Genomic DNA, 10,235 nt, shown 5'->3' with positions numbered 1-10,235 from the left:
CGTCTGTCACAGACTTATACCAGTCATGAAGATAAATTACAGGTGAAGAATGTTATCTACCGTGCAGCAATACTAAAAGCCAGCAAATCCAGTTTCAGCAAACCCTAAAGGTCCCAGAGATGCTGTTACCCCTGCACGATGGAAGTAATTTATTGGTAGCTGTCAAAACTCTTCAAGCAGGGGTGCCTGGGTAGCTCAGTCAGTTAAGCATCTGCTCAGTTCATGATCCCAGGGTCCTGGGATTGAGTCCCATATTGGGCTCCCTGCTCAGCAGGGAGTCTGTTTCTCCCTCTGCCCTTCCCTCCGGCTCATGCTTTCTCTCTCTCTCTCAGGTTGTTTCTAGGTTACCAAAACAAAAAACTCTTCAGGCAGGATTCCTGTGGATTTTAAGAATCAAGTTACTTCATTTTTAAAAAGTCATACCTGACTTTTGAGGGTACTCTAATAATGTGTATTTCTAGTGTTGACAGACACTAAATGTGTATGTGTAGTAAATATTTACAGAACATGCATCCTTAAACTGTGACTTCTCGCCCAGGGCAGAGATTTGCAACCAGCAAAACCAAAACCTCTTACCAGCTTTGGAGCAATTCCTACAGTTATTTCAAAGCTACTTATTTGGATTGTTTAGACAAAATGCATCTATAACTATTAGGAATCACTTTGCAGTTTATTTGGGTTGAATTTTGTTTCATGTTTGTCTAAATACCCCTTCCTCTGTCCTTTAAGTTTCAGAAGAGCAATGGAGGAAATCAACAGCTAATGATGGAGTTTTTATTATATTGCATAGGATTGACATTATATAGTAGAAATCAACTACTGTAAAATTCTGGGGGTTAATAATCTTTTTTTAAATAAAGTTTTTTACTTAAATGAAGCTTTGCTGGTATTAAGTGTTAAGCATTTTGCACCATTTATATAATTTTTTAAAAAGCTTGCAAAATACCTTTGCTAAAATAAAAGTAATGTAACATTAAACCATGTAAGGCAAAAAAATAATAGATTTAAAAGAGAAATAGATGAATTCATTATCATGATTTGAGACTTCAACACCCCTCTGTCAGAATTGACAGAGCCAGCAGGCAAAATTTAGTAAGGACATAGTTGAATTCAACAACATCATCAATCAGCTGGATACAGTCAACATCTACAGGCCACTTTATCCAACAACAGCAAACTACATATTCTTTTTAAGCTCACACGGAACATTCAGCAAGGTAGACTACATTCTGGACATAAAACACCTTAACAAATTAAAAGAATAGAAATCAAACAATATCTTCTCTTAGACCACAAATGAGCTAACTAGAAACCAATAACAGAAAGATAATAGGAAAATCCTCAAACATGTGGAAATTAAACAACACACTTTTATTTTTTTATTTTTTAAATATTTTATTTTTGCGAGAAAGAGTGAGTGCACAAGAACAAGCATGAGCTGGGGCGGGGGGAGGGGGGCGCCAGGGGAGAGGGAGAAAAATATTCCCCACTGAGCAGGGAGCCTGATGCTGTACTCCATCACAGGACCCTGGGATCATGACCTGAACCAAAGGCAGACGCTTAGCTGACTGAGCCACCCAGGTACCCTAAACAACACACTTTTAAATAACACATTGGTCAAAGAAGATATCTCTAGAGAAATTAAAAAAATACCTTCAGGGTGCCTGGGTGGCTCAGCTGGCTAACTGCCTTCAGCTCAGGTCATGATCCCAGGGTCCTGAGATCGAGCTCTCCATCAGTCTCCCTGCTCAGTGAGGAGCCTGCTTCTCCCTTTCCTGCTCCCCCTGCTTGTGTGTGTGCTCTCTCTGTCAAATAAATAAAATCTTAAAAAAAAAAAAAAAAAACAACAACCTTCAACTACATGAAAATGAAAACACAACTTTTCAAAATATATGGGATGCAACGAAAACACTTAGAGGGGAATTTATAGTATTGAATACATATATTAGAAAAGAAATTTCTACAATCAATAATCTAAATTTCCACCTTAGGAAACTAGAAAAATAAGAACAAATTAAATCCAAAGTAAGCAGAAGAAAAGAAATAATAAGAATTAGAACAGGAATCAATGAAATGGAAAGCAGCCAGAAAATTAATGAAACCAAAAGCTGTTTCTTTGAAACAATGAATGAAATAAGCCTCTAGTCAGGCTAATAAAAACAGGACACAAATTACTGATATCAAAAATGAAAAGAGGACATCATTATAGATTCCATGGACATCAAAAGGATAATCAAGGAATAGTATGGACAACTCGATGGCCCACAGATGTGATAACTTAGATTAAATGGATCAATTCCTTGAAAGACACCATCTGCTAAAATTCACACAAAAATAAATAGGTGAAACAAATAGACCTCTATTAAAGAAATGGAATCAATAATTAATAGACTTCCAAAACAGAAAATATCAGGTACATTGGTGAATTCTACCAAATATTTAAGGAAGAAATTTTTACCAATTCTCTGCAGTGTTTTTCAGAGGAGAGGAGCAGAGGCATACTTCCTAACTCATTCTACGAGGACAGGATTACCCTAATACCAAAATACATTGCAAGAAAATAAAACTACAGATGAATGAATATCTCTTATGAACATAGATGTAAAAATCTTCAACAAAATATTAGCAAATCAAATCCAATGACGTATAAAAAGAATTATATACCACCGCCAAGTGGGATTTATCTCAGGTATGCAAGGCTGGTTCAACATTTGAAAATCAATTAATGTAATCCATCACATCAATAGGCTAAAAGAGAACAATGTAATGATTGTATTAATAGATGCAGAAAAAGCATTTGACAAAATCAAACACTAATTTATGATAAAAACTCAGTAAACTAAATATAGGGAAATCTTTCCCAACTTGATAAAGAATAAAAAACAAAACAAACAAAAACAAAAGCAAACAAAAAAACAACCAAAAAAACCCCAAAACCCACTTACAGCTAACATCATACTTAATGGTGAGAAACTTGAAACTTTCCCACTAAAATCAGGTACAAGGCAAGGATGTCTCCTTTAACCATTCCTTTTCAACACTGTACTGGAAGTTCTAGCAAATGCAACAAGACAAGAAAAGGAAATAGAAGATGTACAGATGGGGAAGGAAGACACAAAACTGTCTTTGTTCACAGATGACATGATCGTCTATGTAGAAGATCTGAAAGAATCAACAAAAAAACTCCTGAAACTAATAAGCAATTTTATCCAGTTTGCGGGATCCAAGGTTAATATACAAAAATCAATCATTTTCCTACACACCGGCAATGAACAAGTAGAATTTGAAATTAAATTTCAAATTTACCTAATACCATTTAGTATTCAAAAAAATGAAATACTTAGGTATAAATGTGACAAAATATGCACAAGACTTATATGAAGAAAACTACAAAATTATGAAAAAATCAAAGAACTAAATAGTCTATGTTTATGGATAGAAAGACTCTATTGTTATGGTGTCCATTCTTCTCAATTTGATCTGTAGATTCAATGCAATCCCAATTAAAATCCCAGCTAGTTATTTTGTGATTATCAACACACTTATTCTAAAATGTATATGAGGAGGCAAAGGCCCAAAATAGCCCACACAATATTGAAGGAGACCAAAGTTGAAGGACTGACACTACCTAACTTCTAGACTTACTATAAAGCTACATTAGTTAAGACTGTGTGGTATTGGGAGGGGGGTGGGAGGATGGGTTAGCCTGGTGGTGGGTATTGAGGAGGGCACATTCTGCATGGAGCACTGGGTGTTATGCACAAACAATGAATCATGGAACACTTCATCTAAAACTAATGATGTAATGTATGGGGATTAACATAAGAATAAAAAAAAAAAGACTGTGTGGTGTTGGTTAAAGAACAGACAAATAGAACAGTGGAACAGAATAGAGAGCCAAGAAATAGATAAATAATGTCAACTGATCCTTGACAAAAGAGATAATCTTTTCAATAAATTGTGCTGGAACTTAGGGAATTTCCATAAGCCAAAAAAAAAAAAAAAAAAAAAAATCTAGACACAGACCTTATGCCCCTCACAAAATTAACTCAAAATGGATCGCAGGCTTAAGTGTGAAATGCAAAATTAAAAACTCCTAGAAGATCACATAGGAGAAAACCTAGATGACCTTGGGTATAGCAATGACTATTTAGATACAACACTGAAGGCACAATCTATGAAAAAAGAATTGATAAATTGGATTTATTAAAATTAAAAACTTATGCTCTTCGAAAGACCATGGCAAGAGAATGAGAAAGCAACTCTTAGGAGAAAAATATTTGCAAAAGACACATCTGATAAAGGATTGTTATCCAAAATATAAAAGAACTCTTAAAAACCAACCATAAGAGAACAACCTGATTAAAAAAGCCAAAGACTTAAACAGACACCTCATCAAAGAAGATATTCTGATTACAGATAAGCATGTGAAAATATGTTTCACATCGTAAGTCATCAGGGAAATTCAAATTAAAACTTTGAGAGTCCTCTGTACTCCTACTAGAGTGGTCGAAATCTGGAATACTGATAGCACCAAATGTTGGTGAGGATGTGGAATGAAGGGAACTCTCATTCATGAGTAGTGGGAATGCAAGATTGTACAGCCACTTTGGAAGTCAGTTAGTTGGGTGGTTTCATACAAAGCTAAACACACTCTTACCATGTGATCCAGCAGTTGTACTCCTTGGTATTTACCCAAAGGAGTTGAAAACTTATGTCTACCCAAAAACCTGCACACAAATGTTTATAGCAACTTTATTCATAATTACCAAACTTGGAGGCAACCAAGATATTATCTTCAGTTGGTGAATAGATAAATTATGGTACCCCCAGACAATGGCACAGTATTCAGCACTAGAAAGAAATGAGCTATCAAGCCATGAAAAGGCATGGAGAAATCTTAGATACATATTACTAAGTGAAAGGAAACAATCTGAAAAGACTACATACTGTATGATTCTAACTGTAAGATATTCTGGAAAAGGCAAAACTATGGAGACAGTAAAAAAGATCAGTGATTGTTGGGTGCTGTCGGGTGAGGGGGAGGATAAAAAATGTCATCTTAGATAGTCACATACTCAATTAGCCCACTTGCTGCTGTCATTTCTCAGTATTCAATTTATGTCATATGGCGACAAGTGGGGCCTCAATGCATCTTTACACAATTTTTTCAACTGGTCTGATTTAAGAATTTGTAAATCTTCGTGTTATAAGATGTTGAGTGAAAGATACAGCAACTATTACAATAATTAACATTACATTGGCAGTATAGGGTGCTTACATAATATTACACAACTTATTTAGTGAAAAGGATTCTGGTTTTGTTATCAAAGATCTGAATTAGAATTTGAGTTGTATCATTTATTCATTATATGACTTTGAATAAGTCATTTAACTTCTTCTAGGCTCTAATAACCATTCTTCTGACTATAGTTACAGAGACCAATGAGGTATTCAATGGGCATTGTATTAGGTAAACTGCAGAGGGGTCTGGATAGATAAATTTCTATTAATAGTGCATATCCTCAGAACAGATTGTGCAGTGACAGAGTGAGGCAGCAATTTGTGTGTGATTGTTCTCGGTCAGGACATCTGGTTAGAGTCTTCTCTTACTATTTCACATGAAATATATGTCTATATGTGATGAGGATGGGCCTGGTCTGAAACTGTAAGGTGTAATTTCAGATCCCACTGGCTTCTAACAAACTGACCAAATGCAGTACTGTTGCAACTTAAGCACTTAAGTTGCTTTTTTTTTTTTTTTTTAAGATTTTATTTATTTATTTGACAGAGAGAGACACAGCGAGAGAGGGAACACAAGCAGGGGGAGTGGGAGAGGGAGAAGCAGGCTTCCTGTGGAGCAGGGAGCCCGACGCGGGGCTCGATCCCAGGGCCCTGGGATCATGACCTGAGCTGAAGGCAGACGTTTAACGACTGAGCCACCCAGGTGCCCTGCATCTTACCTTTTCACAAAGTATAAACTTAAAACTTTGTTGAGTGAAATGAATTTGGGGGGCACCAGAAATTTTCAGGCACTCGTTGGTATGATTAGAATATTGTGGGTCTTTTCAGGGAAATAAAGCTTCCCTGGATTTCCTTGTGCTCCAGTAGAAAGCCCTAGCTTCCCAACACTCTTCACATACCATAAGAATTAGATCTGTATCTACTTGTCTGTTTAATTGCTCTGATCTGAAATGATAAAATTTCTTTTATATTCCTGAGAAGAGCCAAATGGTCACAAAACAGACTAGGTCCCTAGGTTAAGCCACAGTGTGCAGGTCAATCGATGGCAGTATCACTCACCTATAGAGTGTCCAAATATTTGTGTGGGACATTGGACCTTGCTCTCATTTTGATACCCTTGGGGGGTGGTGGGGGAAAGGCTAGTATACTCATTATTCACTTTCACTGTAGGGTAACTAACATGAACTCTGTCTCGGATCCACAATACCATATGTGCATATTCAGGATAAAATAATAGAGATAAATATTTAAAGCTCAATGGTTTTGGCATAATTGTATAATAATACTGAATTTCTAGCCAAGGGGACTGATGGCCAGGATGGGGCCTGAACTGTAGATGCCTCACCCAGCACCTCTTTTTTTAAATCCACACTTAGTTTAGGAAAAAAAACTTTTGAGTATGGGGCAGGGCATAGGCAGAGCATGTAGTGAGGGAGAAGTGAAAGTATAGGAGATTATAGTGCAGCTGGGCCCTGGGAAGGGCCAGAAGTCTCCACTCCCAGGGGGCGCATGGTAATAAGTTAAAGGGGACACAACACAGGAGCCAGAGGTCACAAGACTTGAAGGTGAGGGTTCTTTGGTAACTTATCTGCTGCTCTCCCAGGAGTTATGCCCCTGAGTATGGATAGAGGTGCTCCAAAGTCCTGAGGGAAATGTGGGTGTGTGTCCCTCCCCCAGCAGCAACCGGTCCTCTAGAGAAGAACTATCTTGTTAGGAAGGCCAGGCAACATCAGAAGGGTGCCCAGGATTTTCAGACTAGCTGAGGCTATGGTGAGGTTGAGAAGAGATATGAAGAAGATCAAAGGGCCTCCAGAGGGTGGGCAGAGGTAGCGATTAATTGACCACAGCACAGCCAGCAGAGAGAGGCAGAGCACTGACCCAGCCTCATTGGAGGGAGGATGCTCCAGAGGGGGTGCTGCATGACTGGCTGTGGGGACTGCCCTGGATAAAGGAGTGGGTCCATTTGGCTCTAGGAGCTCCAAATATATGTCAAACCTCCATTCTGCTACTTACTAGCACTGTGACCCTGGGCAAGTCACTTAACCTTCCTCGGCCTCAGTCCTACCGGCAAAATAGGGAAAACAAGACTACATTTTAATGTGTAACTACATCCTAACGTGAGGATTGGCACATGGTGAGCCCTAAATAAATGATAGGTATTCTCATTGTTCAGTCATTATTGTTCCTGTGGGGCCCTTAAGAAGGTAGGAATTATTTCTGCAATGAGTTGTTTCATGTCTGACTCTCCCTCCACCCCCATCCCCAAACACGCAAACATCTGGACTTAAGCACCCAGACAGTAGGACCAGGGCCAGTGTCATTGTGGCATGGGCAGAGGTAGCTGTCAAATCACACTTCTTTCTTTTAATTGTATAAGGAATTCTGCACACTGCAGTAGGATTCCCTAGTCTATTAACATATTCAATAATGAAATATTGCCATCTTTTTAAAAAAGTATCTCTGCTTTTCTCAAGTGGAAATTGCCCTTAAAGAAAGGGCAAGATTGGGGGCGCCTGGGTGGCTCAGTTGGTTAAGCGTCTGGCTCAGGTCATGATCCCGGGGTCCTCGGATCAAGCCCCACGTTGGGCTCCATGTCAGTGGGGAGACTGCTTCTCCCTCTCCTCCCTGTTCGTGCTCTCTCTCGCTATCTCTGTCTCTCTCTCTCTCAAATAAGTAAAATCTTAAGAAAAATAAGGAAGGAAAGAGCAATATTGGCCCAGGGTCCCACAGCTAGTGAGGCATGGACTCCAGCCAAGACTCTGTCTTCAGAGTCTATTCTCCCAAACATTACATTACCTGACTATACAAAGAGATTTAAAGAAACATTTTACAATACAAACAGATACAATGTTTCATGCATAAATCATACACAGAAATCTAATTATTATTACCATCTTAATTGCAAAAGGTATGTAGTACTCTTGCAGTCAAGAACTATCAGAGCTGGAAGTTACTTCAGAGATGACAGTTTCCTTCCACTTTACTGATGGGGAAATGGATGCCATGGAAGTTTAAGTGATTTTTCCAAGCAGTTCAGCGGAGCCAGAGTGACTGAGTCAGGGACTGAGTTCTACTTTCTTTGCCCTCCAAGAGTGGCCTGGGAGTAGATTCCATAACATCCTGAATTGCAAATATGGACCTATAGTGACTGGCACACAGATTACTCCTGCTAGAGATCTTCCAAAAGATGTAGAGATATTCAGAGTGACCTAATTTCCCATTAAAAGAGGACTTTGAAAATGTTAGGAGACAATGGCAAAATATGAAATAGCAATTATCCTTGGCTCAAGACACTCCCAATTAATGGACATACCAATTAAGGGTATACTTTCTGGGTAGTTTGTTCTCAATAGCCAGTTTTACATCTCTCTGCTCCTTTATTTAAGGGACCTGAACATATTGGTATATTTTGTAGTGTTCAATGTAGTGGTCGATATTTTCTTTAGGTTGTCTTATATAGTCAATAGGATATTTTCTACCAAGGTTATGAATTGGGGGGATGAGAGGAGTATTACATATTGGATACACCAGAGGGTAGAATGGAATGAATTTGGGTACATTCAGTTAGCAAGAATTCCAAAAATCTGCCAAATTATGGGGGAGACACGGCAGAAAGGCAGAACAGATTGTGTCACATAGAACCATTTGAGCAGGAGTGCTTATTGCCCTGAATGCAGGAGACATGGGAATGGTAAAGATCTTAGAACTCAACTTGGAGGATGCAAACTGGTTCAAATGCAATAGAATAGGAGAGCAAGATAAATGCAAAGGAGGACAAAGGAGCAGAGAGTAAGGAAGGGGATAAGCAGAGTGGTGTTATCAAAGCTAAGGCTAGATAAATTACTTAAGAGGAAATGGTAGCTGTGAAACTTGAGGGTAGTTATAGTTTAGGAGGAAAGAAGGAAGTCATCAGGAGGCATATCAGCAAGGAATCTGAGCAGTTCTGATGACAAACTAAAGATAGCTAGACAGGTTGCAAGTACTTGGTCCTACAGCAACAGAGATAGCAGAAGTAGTATTTTTATATAATTTTTAAAATATTTTTATTTTGAAAACTTTCCACCTATAGAATATTTGCAAGAAGAGAACATTAAATATCCATATGCCCCTTACCTAGATTTACCAGTGGTTAACATTTTGCTAGATTTGCTCCTATCTATCTCATATGCATCTTTAGTTAATGAAACATTTATATTACCTGTGAATTTTAAATAGTTTGTGTCACACTTAACACCTAAATATTTCGTCATTTATTTTCCAAGAACAAGGGCATGAAAACATGACTACAATTTACTTACCACCTTCAGGAGATTTAACACTGATATAATCCTATATCTAAAATTTGTATATATGCAAATTTTCCCAGGTGTCCTAAAAATGTCCCTCAAATTTATAGCTTTTTTCTCCCCTCCAATCCAGTATCCAACCAAGGATCTCACATTGCATTTAGTTGTTATATCGTTTGTGGTCCCCTTTAATCTATGATAGTTCCCCAGCTTTCTTTTCTTTCAAGACTGCCGTTTTTGAGTCCAGATCAGTTGTTTTGCACAATGTCCCTCAATTTGGTCTTGTCTGTTTTCTCATGGTTGAATTTAGGTTAAACATTTTTTGTAGCAGTACCATATAAATAGCACTGTAGACAATAAGCTTTACAGTAAATGACAGTGAACCAAGGTCCTACAATCCTGCTGCTGATTCTACTTGTCATAGTGAATATGTGTTTTGTGAAGAACAAATGGGATGTGCTGAAAGCTGATCTAGACCTGCATGACATAAATTGTATTCATCTCAAAATCCTACTTCCCTCTGTGCTACGTGTAGCTCAGGAATCAGAGGGCTGGCTTCTGTTACTGATAATCAAATCTTTTTCATTCTAGAGCTTATACTTTGTACTTTCCTTTGTCTTAAAGGAACTGATTTATAAAACAGATACAATATGTTTGGCAATGTAAGTATCAAGAATCAACCTCAAGATAGGTTTGAATCTTGCT

The 10,235-nt window shown here is 38.0% G+C and overlaps 1 long non-coding RNA gene across 1 annotated transcript in view; it reads left to right on the top strand.

Annotated features, from left to right (window-relative positions):
• LOC135363904 (uncharacterized) overlaps window positions 1-10,235 on the top strand; it is a 218,418-nt gene that overhangs the window by 46,661 nt on the left and 161,522 nt on the right. The gene's annotated exons all lie outside the window — the stretch shown is intronic.

Source organism: Mirounga angustirostris, unplaced genomic scaffold (genome assembly GCF_029215605.1).
Source record: "Mirounga angustirostris isolate CCGP_5_RB_7025 unplaced genomic scaffold, mMirAng1.0.hap1 SCAF_3, whole genome shotgun sequence".
Classification (NCBI taxonomy): Eukaryota; Metazoa; Chordata; class Mammalia; order Carnivora; family Phocidae; genus Mirounga; species Mirounga angustirostris.
This window is presented reverse-complemented; position numbering and strand designations above follow the sequence as displayed.